General features: G+C 36.0%; 1 long non-coding RNA gene across 1 annotated transcript; it reads right to left on the minus strand.

Annotated features, from left to right (window-relative positions):
• Positions 1-6,763: 6,763 nt before the first annotated feature.
• On the minus strand, positions 6,764-15,252 carry LOC116569421. The gene is made up of 3 exons (XR_004277019.1): positions 15,121-15,252; positions 12,561-12,679; positions 6,764-6,922 (listed from the first exon to the last, which is right to left on the minus strand). It is a non-coding gene; the product is annotated as an uncharacterized LOC116569421 (long non-coding RNA).
• Positions 15,253-15,660: the final 408 nt, after the last annotated feature.

The raw sequence follows: 15,660 nt of genomic DNA on the forward strand, positions 1-15,660 counted from the left end.
TTTTCAATGATAGCCTAGCTGGATATAGTATTCTTGGCTGCATGTTTTTCTCGTTTAGTGCTCTGAAAATATCATGCCAGCTCTTTCTGGCCTGCCAGGTCTCTGTGGATAAGTCAGCTGCCAATCTAATATTTTTACCATTGTATGTTACAGACTTCTTTTCCCGGGCTGCTTTCAGGATTTTCTCTTTGTCACTGAGACTTGTAAATTTTACTATTAGGTGACGGGGTGTGGGCCTATTCCTATTGATTTTGAGGGGCGTTCTCTGAACCTCTTGAATTTTGATGCTCGTTCCCTTTGCCATATTGGGGAAATTCTCCCCAGTAATTCTCTCCAGTATACCTTCTGCTCCCCTCTCTCTTTCTTCTTCTTCTGGAATCCCAATTATTCTAATGTTGTTTCGTCTTATGGTGTCACTTATCTCTCGAATTCTCCCCTCGTGGTCCAGTAGCTGTTTGTCCCTCTTTTGCTCAGCTTCTTTATTCTCTGTCATTTGGTCTTCTATATCACTAATTCTTTCTTCTGCCTCATTTATCCTAGCAGTGAGAGCCTCCATTTTTGATTGCACTTCATTAATAGCTTTTTTGATTTCAACTTGGTTAGATTTTAGTTCTTTTATTTCTCCAGAAAGGGCTTTTATATCTCTCGAGAGGGTTTCTCTAATATCTTCCATGCCTTTTTCGAGCCCGGCTAGAACCTTGAGAATTGTCATTCTGAACTCTAGATCTGACATATTACCAATGTCTGTATTGATTAGGTCCCTAGCCTTCGGTACTGCCTCTTGTTCTTTTTTTTGTGTTGAATTTTTCCGTCTTGTCATTTTGTCCAGATAAGAGTATATGAAGGGGCAAGTAAAATACTAAAAGGGTGGCAACAACCCCAGGAAAAAATGCTTTAACCAAATTAGAAGAGATCCAAAATCGTGAGGGGGGAGAAAGGGGATAAAAAGAGGTTCAAAAAGGAAGAAAGAAAAAAAGAGAAAAAAGAAAAAAAAAAAAAAGAAAAAAGAAAAGAAAAGAATTTTAAAAAAAAGGAAAACACCTAAGAAAAATGTAAAAAAGAAAAAATATATATATTAGATAAACTAGTAAAAAATCGTTAAAAAAGAAAAAGGTAACAGTTAAAAAAAAAAAAAAAAAAAAAAAAAAATTTACCCAAAGGCGAGGAGGAAAAAAAAAAAAAAAAAAAAAATGAAAAAGAAAAAAATTAAATTAACTGCAAGACTAAAAAAAAATCACAGGGAAAAAGCCATGAGTTCCGTGCTTGGCTTTCTCCTCCTCTGGAATTCTGCTGCTCTCCTTGGTATTGAAACCGCACTCCTTGGTAGGTGAACTTGGTCTCGGCTGGATTTCTTGTTGATCTTCTGGGGGAGGGGCCTGTTGTAGTGATTCTCAAGTGTCTTTGCCCCAGGCGGAATTACACCGCCCTTACCCGGGGCCGGGGTAAGTAATCCGCTCGGGTTTGCTTTCAGGAGCTTTTGTTCCCTGAGCGCTTTCCGTAGAGTTCCGGAGGACGGGAATACAAATGGCGGCCTCCTGGTCTCCGGCCCGGAGGAGCCGAGAGCCCAGGGCCGCACTCCTCAGTGCGCCCTCAGAGAACAGCGCCCAGTCACTCCCGTCTGCCCGACCTCCGGCCGCGCTCCGAGCTCTCCGAGCCTGCGACCGGTTCAAGGTAACACCGAGCTGTGAGCTCACTGTCGGCTCTGTCTCTGTAGCCGGCTTTCCCGTTCCAATACCCGCAAGCTCTGCGACACTCAGACACCCCTGATCCTTCTGTGATCCTGCGGGACCTGAGGCCACGCTGAACCCGCGTGGGCTTCGCCCCGGTTTAGCCTCTGGAGCGATGTCCCTCAGCGGAACAGACTTTTAAAAGTCCTGATTTTGTGCGCCGTTGCTCCGCCGCTTGCCGGGAGCCGGCCCCTCCCCCCGGGGTCTATCTTCCCGTCGCTTTGGATTCACTTCTCCGCCGGTCCTACCTTTCAGAAAGTGGTTGTTTTTCTGTTTCCAGAATTGCTGTTCTTCTTCTCTTCGATCTGCCGATGGATTTTCAGGTGTTTGCAATCTTTAGATAAGCTATCTAGCTGATCTCCGGCTAGCTGAAGCAGTCTCAGCCTGCTACTTCTCCGCCATCTTGACTCCTCCCTCTAAATAAAACAAAATTTTTAAAGGCAGTATGGTCTGAGGTTGAATTTAGTGCTATGAAACTATCAGAAGAGATTGATCAGGAGTATATAATAATATAGATGAATTAATGCAGAACTAAGATGATGTCTACAAATAAATAGCTGAGAAACCAAAATAAATACGATGAGAATCAATTAATTCACAGAGGAGGGAGGTGATGTGGCATAGAGAAGCATAATGAGTACATAATGAAGGCATTAATTCTGATGCTGCTGGTCGCTGAGATATAGATGTGCAGGGAGAAGCTGACTTGGTGTTTGCGTATATGTTCTTTGGACACTCTGAAACATGAATATGGAGCTCTAAAAAGAAGAATGGGTCAAGAATAAGAATTTATTATTAGAAGAACTGTTATCTTATTTTTTAAGTTGGTAGTTGTTGAAATTATCTAGAAAGAGAACATAGATATATGTTCATTCAAGGGAGAGCAGTATCATTCTCTGTGGGCTTTTTTCATGTTCTTCACTGTTATTATTTATTTGTTATAAGTTATGCAAGTGCGCTCTTATTCAAAATTATGTTAAAAGTTTTAATACAATGACGACAGACCATTAAGTATGGGGGCCTTCTAAGCATAGCGTTCTATGTGAATGTATGGGTCTCACACCCATAAAGCTTGTTCTGTACAGTCGTTCCCCTGCACTCAAAGATTTTCATATACTATAGGACAATGGTTTTCAATCCTTCTGAACCCAATATCCATTCTATAAAACAGACATTAGAAAAATCATTTCTTTATTAATTATAAGTGAAATTATAGATAAAAATGTTTATATACTCTAGTACATAATTTATTTTTTTTAAGATTTTATTTATGTATTTGACAGAGATCACAAGTAGGCAGAGAGGCAGGCAGAGAGAGAGGAAAGGAAGCAGGCTCCCTGTTGAGCAGAGAGCCCAATGTGGGGCTTGATAAAGGTGTCCCTCTAGTACATAATTTAAAAACACTTGCCATTATGCCTCAACTAAAATACAAAGGGAAACTAAAATTTGTGACTTTGTGATTAAAAATATGTATTGAGCTAAACGTTTGGTTGCAAGTTCCTTAGAAGATACAATGAAGTGACCATATGCTTGTACTTATTTAAAATAAGTTTAGATTTATGAGAAATAAGAGAAAGCCATTCCATAGAAAAGGTATAGATAGCTGAGAGAACTACCTTATAGGTATGGGAACATCAGAGTTCAAAAGGTGAGGAGTTAAAACCAGACTTATTTATATATGGAAAATTAAAATTATCTTAGTTGAAATAGGAATATCACATCAATACAAATTGCCAACTGTCAGAGAGGCAATACTATAAACAGTATTCTCACAAAGATCTAACTTAGAAGTGTAGTGTCAAAATAATTCCTTACCGGGGCACCTGTGTGGCTCAGTGGGTTAATGCCTCTGCCTTCAGTTCAGGTCATGATAGGGTCCTGGGATCGAGTCCCACATCGGGTTCTCTGCTCAGTGGGAAGCCTGCTTCCTCCTCTCTCTCTACCTGCCTCTCTGCCTACTTGGATCTCTGTCTGTCAAATAAATAAATAAAATCTTTTAAAAAAATAATAATAATTCCTTACCTTACGACAATAATTCCTTAATAGTATGGATTAATCCTATGTTGAGACTATTCCTATATATTCATGCCAAAACATAAGTTTTATTCTTAAAATAAAAGAAACAAAATAAAAATTTTAAATTAAATAAACATTAGAAATACAATAAAAGTTCCTACGGGCTTAAAATGAGTTTCTTGGAGGCAACATATAGATGGGTTTTGTTTTTTTATCCATTCTGATACCCTGTGTCTTTTGATTGGGGCATTTAGCCCATTAACATTCAGGGTAACTATTGAGAGATATGAATTTAGTGCCATTGTATTGCCTGTAAGGTGATTGTTACTGTATATTGTCTCTGTTCCTTACTGATCTACCACTTGTAGGCTCTCTCTTTGCTTAGAGGACCCCTTTCAATATTTCCTGTAGAGCTGGTTTGGTGTTTGCAAATTCTTTCAGTTTTTGTTTGTCCTAAAATACCTTGAATACTTTTATATTTCATAGATAAGATGGAATAAGGAATGGAATAGAAAAAGAGATAGTACCATAGGGTAGGTATGGTATATCTCCAGGGGTAGTATCAGAATTCTGCCTAAATAATTGCAGGCAATCCAAACATAAATATATTTTCAATAAACATTTATTCAACATAGATTTACAGTCATTGTACTATAAAATACTCTTAAGTAATGTAAAATATTTCTAAATGACATTTATTAATAAAATTCAGTGACATCACTGAACTTAGTGTATTTTTTTGGTTTAATAATAATATTTTCCCTAAGTCTGATAAAAGTTGCTTCAAGTCTCCTCTGTTACACATTTGCTATAGATTATATTAATCTTGCCTTGCCTTGGATCTTCTTTTTTACCCACCGAAGAACAGTAAGCATCCCTGCATCTGATTTTAAGGCATTATTGCACTTCCAACACCCAATCTTTGTTCAAGCACTTTGCTTCTAAAAATTTCCAGTACCTCTTAAAGCGCCCACTCTAAAAGCACGTGTGTCACAGTTTCACAATTCATATTCAATGATGTGACTTTTCTCTATACCACAGGTGTTTAGCATGGAAAAATCTTAAAAATCAGTGTTGTGGAATATCAAAGGGCCAAGCAGAGCCCTAGTAATCATGAATATTACAGGAACAAATAGAACAACTGAATCCCTTGAATCAAAGAGGAATAGTCAGAGTTGAGAAGTATAAAATGGAGAAGTGTTTTACTATTTCAGTGAATTTTTTTCATTTTAATGGAAAACTTACAAATCTTAATAGAAGGGAATATATTAATAAATATGTCATTTTTATGTGGTAGAGTGGAAGAGACTAGAAAAAATCATTTTGAGACCCAGTTTCTTCTCACTAGATGGATGATTTCTAAATTATGATTGTAATTATTTTCATAATATAAAATGGGCTTGATCAAGCTCTCCTGGATACAAATACAGGAACATAGATCTTGAATTTTTTATTTAAAATTTTATCAATATAATACTATATGTACAACAATTGACATTAAACAGATATAATATTAAAATAAGTTGCAGTTTATACACCACAAACTGTCATCTAAATGTACTGTCACTATAAAATCTTATTGTACATTACAAGAAAAATTTGAAATTCATCTGTCCAGGATATTTAACTCTATAAATACCTCATATCTATCATAATTATATTTAATACTTAGCCAAATTACTTTATTTTCAATTGACTAGAATATCAGGAAGATCAAATAAATTTATCTCAGCTACAGAAATTTCTGTGTGTGTGTGTGTGTGTGTGTGTGTGTGTGTGTGTGTCTTACCTCCTCAGTTAAGGTAAATAATCTTTGAAGATTTTTAAAAACAACAACAAATTGGACTAACTGTCCTAATATCAAAATTAGAATCCTTGTAACTATTTAAGGACCATAATTTTACATAGGCTAAATTCTTACCAGGGAAAGTGAAAGAAATGATCATTTGCTAATGCCAACTTTTCCATCTTTATAAAAAGTAATAAGTCTATCTCTACCCCTGTGATCACATGGATAGGAAGGAAGCAATTTCCAGGAAAAAAAAGTTTGGGAGGAAAGAGCTGCAAATAAGGCCAACAACTAGTAGACCCAAAATGAGGTCTGTTTTCTGTTTAAAAACAGAAAGAAATATAAATAATTGTCTGCCAAACGCATATTCTAAAAACAATAGAAGAATGGATCAGTATCAGATTAGGACAACCTAGGAAGAAAAAGTCTCATCAAATTTTCAGAATGAAAAAAAAAAATTTCAGAATGAGTTAAGAACGATAACTTATAGGTTATGTGGTAAAATATGCATCAAAAATATCTCAACACAGCAGTATGAATTAACATGGTTAAATGTAATACATCTAAATGTACATTCTGAAGTCAAGATTAGAAGTGAAGACAAATGAGTATATGAATCACCACTAACCAACTGAAGGAAAATTCTAAGCTGGCATCTGGACCTTGGAAAAAAAGAAGGTGGGGCTATAATTAATTGTCAGTGTCTGCCATAGGTAGTGGTAGGAAGCAATGTAGTAGCATGATATATTTCTGTCATTTTAAAGTACAGGATATGTAAAACTAAGCTTAACAGTAAATAATGAAAGAAAAAGTAAAAAAACAAACATACAAGCAAAAGCAAGAAAGCTACAACAGAAATAATTTTAACCACAAGACTATGAAAATCTTAACAGTCTGATGAGATTCACAAAATAAATAAAATTGTGTTTTTTATTAAAAGAAATACAACTCTAGAGTATATTCAATTGTTTCATTTGCACATCAGCTCTTTCACTGTATGCCTTATTTTGAAAAAAATAGAAATATACTGTAATAAATATCCTTTATGGAATAGATTTTGCCCTGGGAAAGGTTATTTGTTGGTGTGTTTATACGGGAAAGGTAAAGACTTGAAAACCCAAAATAGTTACCTTTAGCATTATGGAAGAGGGTGAGATGATTTTGTGTAGTTACAAGAGCAGAACTAGGGTTAATGGATGAAAGTTAAGAATTAAGTGAGTTTGAATCCGTTAATTCATTATACATTTATTGAGAAACCACTATATTTAAGGACAGAATATTTGATGAATACAGCAATTCAGTTATTCAACAATAACATTAAACTCCTTGGTAGAAGTGAGGTTTCTGTCATCTTCAACAGTCATCAAATGACCTCTTTCCAGGAATTTCTCTGCCAAATGGAAATTAACATTTTTAAGATTTATTTATTTATTTTAGAGAGAGAGAGAAATGAGGGTGATGCAATGCACATGGGGCAGAAGGAGAGGGAGACAATGTTGAGCAGACTCTCTACTAAGCCCAGAACCCAATGCAGGTTTCATCATACAACCTTGAGATCATGACCTGAGCCTAAATCAAAAAAGTCAGACACTTAACCAACTGAGCAACCCAGGTGCCCCAAAAGTTAATTTTTAAGACCACTCCCCAGGGGCCTCTGGGTGGCTCAGTCATTAAATGTCTGCCTTTGGCTGAGATCATGATCCCAGGGTCCTGGGATCAAACTCCGCATCAGGTTCCCCACTCCTCCTTGTGTTCCCTTTCTCACTCTCTCTCTCTCTCTCTCTGTCAAATAAATAAATAAAATCTTTTTTAAAAAGATCATTCCCAACCTAAAATTCAGTTATTTAAAAAAATCTATTCACTAAATAATACTGCATATTATATGAATATAATACAAATACAATGTACAAATATTGTATAAATGAATGTACAGATAGATATAAATTTATGATACATATGTGTAAGATACTGTGTGACATTTTAGGTATTCCAAAATTTTATTTATTTATTTATTTGTATATGAATGAAAAGGCTTTTAATTTTATCAATAATCATTTTAGGAAATCAGTGGTGTTGCAGATATGATGTCACTAAATTCTTAAGTTTATATGAAATATTTGACCTTACTTTAAAATCATATCCATAGCAGACATGTTTTCTTGGCTTTATTTTCTTGGTGAAGAATGAGATGGATCTAACATACAGAAATCACTTGAAAAATAACCACTTTATAGTTTCTGAAAAAAAACCTATGCTTCTAGGGTTTTACTATCCAAGAACAGATGTGGAAAACAAAATTTACGATAGCTCCACATAATAAATATGTGGGTAGTCCAGGAAAAACTGATATGGATATATTTGAAGTTTTTTAATTGTTTAAAAACACCATCTCTATCTGCTTTCTCACTTAGACTGTCAAAATGGAGTTTAAAGCTTGTCACCATAATGCCAAACCACTTTTCAGATAGCAACTATAAACTTTAATGAAATATATGCCTAACTGCTTGTTTGGCTGAATTTAACCCACATTGAAATAAACTGATTAGTTCAATTCCATTTGAATTATAAGAAAGGATCAGTTTTCATTAATAGAAATATCACTAAAGTAAGATCATTATTAAAATTCTATATTTAAAGTCATTTATACTATGTTACTAATCTTGAAAGTAATATTAGACATCTTTAACCCAAATAATTAGAAAGATTAATATTTCCAGTTTAATTATAAATTGAACATAGGGAATTTCCATATTTTTTTAAGATTTTATTTATTTATTTGACACAGAGAGAGATCACAAGTAGCCAGAGAGGCAGGCAGAGAGAGAGAAAGGGAAGCAGGCTCCCTGCTGAGCAGAGAGCCCGATGTGGGGCTTGATCCCAGGACCCTGGGATCATGACCTGAGCCGAAGGCAGAGGCTTTAACCCACTGAGCCACCCAGGTGCCCCAAGGGAATTTCCATATTTAGAATTGAAATTCATTTTTGTAAAATTTAAACAGTAATAAGTTTATATTTTATTTTATTCATTAATCCCACTATGTTAGGCAATAAAAATATGTATAACAATAAGTCATATTCCAGCCTTTGAGGAATTCATTGTTTTACAGAGCTGTTAATTTGGGAAAATTATTTTTATATCAAAAGGACCCACTGAACTTAATTTTTATAAAATTTCACTTTTTTTATTTTTTAAAGATTTTATTTATTTTTTATTTATTTGACAGAGAGATCACAAGTAGGCAGAGAGGCAGGCAGAGAGAGAGAAAGGAGGAAGCAGGCTCCCTGCTGAGCAGAGAGCCCGATGTGGGACTCGATCCCAGGATCCTGAGATCATGACCTGAGCCGAAGGCAGCGGCTTAACCCACTGAGCCACCCAGGCGCCCCTAAAATTTCACTTTTAAATTTTAATTTCACTGTCACCCCTACTACCTGCAAAAAGATCCAGAATTATTAGGTCATGGTTTATCTCTCCCTTGAATTTGCAGTTTCTCTACTTTACTACATACATGAGCTTTCCACAAGTGTTACATTAACACTTGTTATTTTCTATAGTTCAGGAATTGGGGGGTGAAACAGAACAAGTTGTATGTATGTATTTCTCTATTGAGTTCACATAAAGACAGAAAGGGCGATGTGCAGATTTACAAGTTGTGTGGAGCATGATTGCCAAGCAACAACATCCTTATTCAACCTCTTGGGAATTACATACTAAGGTAGAAACATGGGCTCCAGAAATACTGTAATCCATCTCCACTGCAAGAGCCAATACAGAAAATGTTGGTATGTATTATGTTAATTAATCTTTTGACAGTTGTAATTTTTTTTTTTCAGTAAGAAAATTGCAAATCTTGGGGCACCTGAGTGGCTCAGTGGGTTAAAGCCTCTGCCTTCGGCTCAGGTCATGATCCCAGGGTCCTGGGATCAAGCCCCACATCAGGCTCTCTGCTCAGCAGAGAGCTTGCTTCCTCCTCTCTCTCTCTGCCTGCCTCTCTGCCTACTTGTAATCTCTGCCTGTCAAATAAATAAATTAAATATTTGGGAAAAAAAGAAAGAAAAAGAAAATTGCAAAGCTGAAGGAAAACTAAAATGCATTAGCTAACAGTTCAAACCAACCAAGACAATGTCTTTTCATATAGTTTTCTATAGATAGTCTAAGTAATTTCCAAGTTTACTGGGTGAATTTTTAATGCCTTAGAAACTTTAAGTTAATCCTTAAGCAAAATTTATTTTCTATTTTTTAAAATTTTTTTGTTTAAATTTATGTAGTTAACATACTGTATTACTGGTTTCAGGGGTAGAATTGAGTGATTCATCAGTTGCATGTACCACCCAGTGTATGAAATACACCCTTGTCTTTCATTTGCTAACCTCTGTAGTTCTAAAAATTCTGTCTATATAAGTATGTGAGACATTCATTTCTTTCCTGCCTTCCATTTTATTTTCCTTATATTGAGCATGCAGATTCCTTAATAACTACTTGGCTGCTAAGACTGACTACACCATACATTTTCCAATATGTTAGGAAAGTAATTTTATCTTGCTTTATTTTATTTTCCTCATTAGTAAAAGGAAGATGGTAATAACTGACCTTCATAATCTTAAATGTTGAGTAAGATAAAAAGGTAGATGAAACACTACTTCATGTAGATTAAAGCTCTCCCATAAAAGTTATTTTAAACTTTTTGTTAATATATTTCCAAACCTGAAACCTTTGGAGCTCTAGATCACAAAATGACTCCTTCCTGAAGCCTTCAGTCATTTTTCAAGACTTCACTGAGCAGGCTCACCTCTGACACCATCCAACACTCATTAGCACTTACCGTTAAGGAGACAAATGATTTGATTTTTCAAAACACAATATAAGAAACTGCACAGGCTTTAAAAATTTATGGTTTTGAATACTAGTAAGTATAATTATATTAAATTATATTAGAATTAGAAAATTAATCTAAAGATCCCCTAATTAGGGAACTGAAAATTACACCAGAGGACCAATGTCCATTGCCTCTAAGCAAGTTTTTCCTAAACCAGGAAATTACATAGCTCTGCTTTGTGTGAAAGGTTTTCAAAGTTAAAGATACAGCACTATAAAATGATTGTCTATACCAGTATTCACTCATTCTTACAGCAAACAATTTTTCTTAACATACAGTCTACATGTAGATTGTTTAATTTGCTTAGTGTTATTCATTTCCTTCTTTTTTGCTGTGCTTCTCTATAGATAAATTGTAGTAGTTTGAATGGTTCTCAAAGATACCAACTCCTATTCTCTGGGACCTTTAATGTTTTATTATTTGGGGAAAAACATGATCTTTGACAGTGTAATCAAATTAATGATCTTGAGATGGGGAGACTGTCCTGGATTATCTGTATGGGCCATACATGTCACATATCCTTATAAGAGGGAAGCAGAGAGAAATTTAATGCATGCAATAAATGCATGCATTAGAAGTCAATGTGAAGACTGAGGCAAAGATTAGAGTTATATGGCCACAAGTCAAGAAATGCTGGAAGCCATCAAAAACTGGAAGATGCAAGGAACAGATTTTACCCCAGAGCCTCTCAAGGGGAGTGCCACCCAATCTGCATTTTTATTATAGTCCAGTGACACTGATTTCAGGTTCCTGGCATCCAGAATTTTGAGATAATAGATTTTTGTTTTAAACCACCTAGTCTGTGGTAATTTGTTACAGCAGCCATCAAAAACTAATACATAAACTACATTTCTCTGTCTCATTCATTTTGTACTTTCCCATGTAACTTGTTTTGACCAATGGACTATGAACAGATATTATGGATGTCATGTTCAAACAGAAGTTTTAAATGAGTGCTCCTTTCCTCTTGCTCCTGTCATCCTTCCTTATAATATATCCAAGATACAGGCTACTCCTTCAGCCTATGTACCAGAAGAAACACATAGACTCAAGCGCAGCAAAGCATACACAACAACAAACACAACCAAGCCTGACCAAGTCAAGCCAAACTTAAGCTGAACCCAGCAGAGCTGCAGATAACCTGTGGCACTCACATAATGCAAGCAAGAAATAAATGTTACAAACCACTGATATTTTAGGTTGTTTGTGAGTTATATTGTACATAAAGAGCCAAAGGTAAATGATAATAAACATAATGAACTTCTGAATATTTTACCCACTCTTGTTTTTTTTCCTTTTGATTTTTTCATGATTATTCTTTCTTTTAACTAGAGAGGTGTTTCTTCTAATTAAATACTGCATTTCTATTAAAGTTCTCTAGGGAAATGAATACTCAGCACTCTCAGAATAACAAGCCCTTTTGTAAGTGAAGTGGATTGATAATTCCCTAGTCTTCTCTTCTTTATCACAACTGATGTCAGCCTCTTAAATATTTTCTAATTGCAACAACGTTCTATTTCTTTGATATTACCAAAAGTTTATATCCTTTCAGAGATGTGAAAACTGTTCTATCACATTCATGACCATATTCAGACAGCATAGTTTATGTTTAAGGATATCTTAAAGAAAATAAATGAGGCATTTTTTTACCATAGTGTTTACTTTTTTCCCTTCATTTTTTTTGCCCAGTCTCAATTTTCCTCCTTCAGATCCCCACAATCAACATTCTGCTTCTTTTGAATGTATATTTTCTTTTCCATCAAAATTTGCTTTCTTATTCCTAAGGTTGATTCCAAGTACTCGATTCTATTTTTATTTTCAAATTTCCATAATAAAACCATTTATCTTTTGTTGGTGAATATGCCTTGTGAAATATTTGCAAGTGATTCTTATTTTTATTGAAATAATTCTCCAGTGCTTATATATGTATTTTGGCATCTTTAACAGAGAAATTATGGTAAGTGAGGGCAATTATTTTAAAAGTTATCACAAAGATTTATTGATTACTTATAGATTGCTATTTGAGGAAGGTCAATTTTAGAAATCTAGACAAGGAATCAGGGCTCCACACAGGATTGTACAGTCATCTCCTATACAAGAGCACCCAACCCAAAGGGGAAAGTGGTAGTTGAAATTCAGCCTGCCTGTCACTTACCAAGCCCTAGAACTTTGCCATGAAATCACAGCCACACGGAGGGAGAAGTGGTATAGTTTTGTGTTTTCCACAAAATTTCCATACAGACCCCAAGATGTGCCATTGTGTTTTGTATCCATCTGGAAGGAGTGCCAGAGAGAAGCAGTTCAGCAAGGCTCTGTAGCCAGGTCAGACACATTTGCCTCTGACTCTGTAATCTGGAATGTATAAAACCAACACTGAATTGAATTGGTTGACTCAGAATGGCTGACATCTGACTTGTTCTTTACGTTTCCTGCCAGGTGTAAGTGTTCTATGCTCACAAGTACTCACTATAGAGTGACTCCAGTCAGAAGGCTTTTGCTGAGTCTTGCTTCAGACTGAGGCAGAAAAATTCAATTCTAGGATAATCCCTTGAGACTCCTGGACATGTCAATAAGGGTATAGATGGAACACATGGATCCATGAAACTCATGAGTTCATATACCAAGTTATAGCAGTGAGTATTTCTTACAGATAAGGAAAACTTGTGACCTTACTTCCTAAGGCCAATATCGGCTTATGATTGCAATCTTTTCATTCTCTGTTTGTTAGGGTTGCTGGGGGGAGGGGGTTTGGGAGAAGGGGGTGGGATTATGGACATTGGGGAGGGTATGTGCTTTGGTGAGTGCTGTGAAGTGTGTAAACCTGGTGATTCACAGACCTGTACCCCTGGGGATAAAAATATATGTTTATAAAAAATAAAAAATTAATTTAAAAAAAAAAAAAACTTAGTTTGATCTAGGTAAAACAATGAAGAAAATGTCTGGTTTTCAGTCTTTGCTCTTCCCTATCACCACCATTTTTCTTTATGGCCTTCTATTAATCGATCATTTTTATGTTGCTTAGAGATTCCCTTATAGTGTTCCTTTTCACTGGCCACAGGGTTGGCATAAAGAATCATTAGCTGAAATTGCAAAGCTAAAGCCCTCGGAGACCACCTGTTCAGGTCCCTCTTAAGCACCTTCCAGGGCCCACACTCTTTCTTTAGAAGTGGCTGAATTAAAGCACACCCATCTCAGTAACCACCAGGGTTCAGTTTACTCTCTTCTCTTTCTGAGATTAAATAGCCTCAAACCGCTGCAAGCCTTATCCAACATTGCAGCCTCAAAAGCTCAGACTTTCCAAATTAGAGACTTGGGAAGGACAGCTTTTAGCAGCAAATACAAATAATTTCTTTCTGAAATAGGAAAACCCAAGACTCAGGTACATGGAGTTGGTTGTAATAGTATTTTTGGTTTTTTTGGCTGATGAGAAAAAAGGCAGTTGTATTCCCTACATTAATAATAACAGCATTAATAATAACAGTCCATTAAATAACAAAACTACTAAAGAGTAGAATAAAATAACATTTTAAATAGCTTTTTCTTGCAGTGTATGTGGGTGTGTGCTTTGGAGCTTGGAAAACACAATGTCTGTAATAGGGCTTTCAAATTTTTTGAGAGTCTGCCAAGGAAGTAAGTCCAGTTCTATGACACAACTCAGCATAAGATCCAAATTAAATTTAAAAGCAAGAATATGAGAATATGCTAGACATAATAATCAAAATGGTAAACTTCTTTTGAATTCTTTTGCAGTGTTAAGCCATGACAATTTCTTGAGCAATTTCCAACTTTGCATTGTGGAAGCTTTAAAGTGTGTTAATAGGTTATCTAAAATAAGAGAGTGGCTGAAATGAAGAAATTTTACATAGAGCACCTGTGTTCAATTTCACCCAAATATGTGTTAGATTTAGCTAAATTCAATAATGTGTTCACTGAGTAAAGCCAGTGATGAAACCTTGAGTCAGTGAGCTAGCCAGACTGGAAGTGGCCAGGTGCTGGATACTGAGAGATCCCTTGGGAGCTGATGGTGGCCACAGGTGGTCAGGACAGGTTTCAACAGCAGCAAGTGCAAGGAACTGCAATAAGAAAGCATATTCTGTCAGAAGGACCACACCTCAGTGATAGGCAGGGTCTTGGAGGACGGGACAAAAGTGAGAGAAGTATCAGATGGTGGAAGGCTTGAGCAAGCAGTTTCAGAGGCCCAGACAATATGCTCCCATGACTAATTGAAAAAAAGAATAGTAATAATTTCTCTTACGATGTACAAGACCTTCTGAAATTATTAAAAATCAGTGAAGTTGATTTGATTATTACCATTGTATAGATGAGGATACTGAGGCTCAGACAAGTAAGCAACTTGCTTAATACACACAAATAGTCAATGAATGGGCTTACACATCTAATTTAATCTGATGTTTTGGAAGACTGTGGGTGGAAGACTCAAAGGGACTAGGATATCAGGCATGAAAGCAACTAAGAGCTTTAAGTATAAAGATATAAGGTAGGGATGTGAAATATGAACTGTAAAGTGGAGGGGGAAAATGCCATAGATTCTAAAGCCCTTTCTGCGAAGTATCTTTTAGGTTAATTTTCCAGACAACTAACCTTATCTGTCCTTTTATCCCTGACATAAGGTTTCAGACACCCTTATATAAAGTTGGCATCTTTCCTTATTCATGTATTCATTGAAAGTACAGATATGCATGAGACTGACTCACCTTCTGTCGTTAAGGAGGTCATTTTCTGTCACGATACCCTGGGCAAAATAGAAATTCTCCTCAGCTTTCCTCTGCTCTCTGCCATTCCTCCAAAGTCTATGCTACTTTTAAGTATATATACTAGCCCCTTCCATTGTGGAGTCTTACTGCAAGAGAAACAGGTGGAAGAGCAATCATGACCAAGGTACACATCCCGTGGAGTACTTAAGGTCTGTGTATTTCCTGAATGTGTTTTAATAAGGTATGTGTGAGCATCCCACATTCCATTTTTATTCTTGAGTGGGATGTTTCAAACGTCACCTCTCCTTCTAACCTAAATTTTAGTAAGGGTTATGGCAGCCTCTCCTCATTTCCTGGACTGAAGGAGCAAAGCAAGGTATGAGGAATTAAGCTCACAAGTAGCTCATTGACATCACTGAGAAGCTCCAATCTAGGACTAGTGGGAATTAACCTTTCACAAGGCCTCTGCCCCCAAGTGAATCCCCATATATGACTCAGTGCACATTTTCTCACTTCTTTGGAAGAGACCAGCAGAAAGCC

This window comes from Mustela erminea, chromosome 11, assembly GCF_009829155.1.
Source record: "Mustela erminea isolate mMusErm1 chromosome 11, mMusErm1.Pri, whole genome shotgun sequence".
Lineage (NCBI taxonomy): Eukaryota > Metazoa > Chordata > Mammalia > Carnivora > Mustelidae > Mustela > Mustela erminea.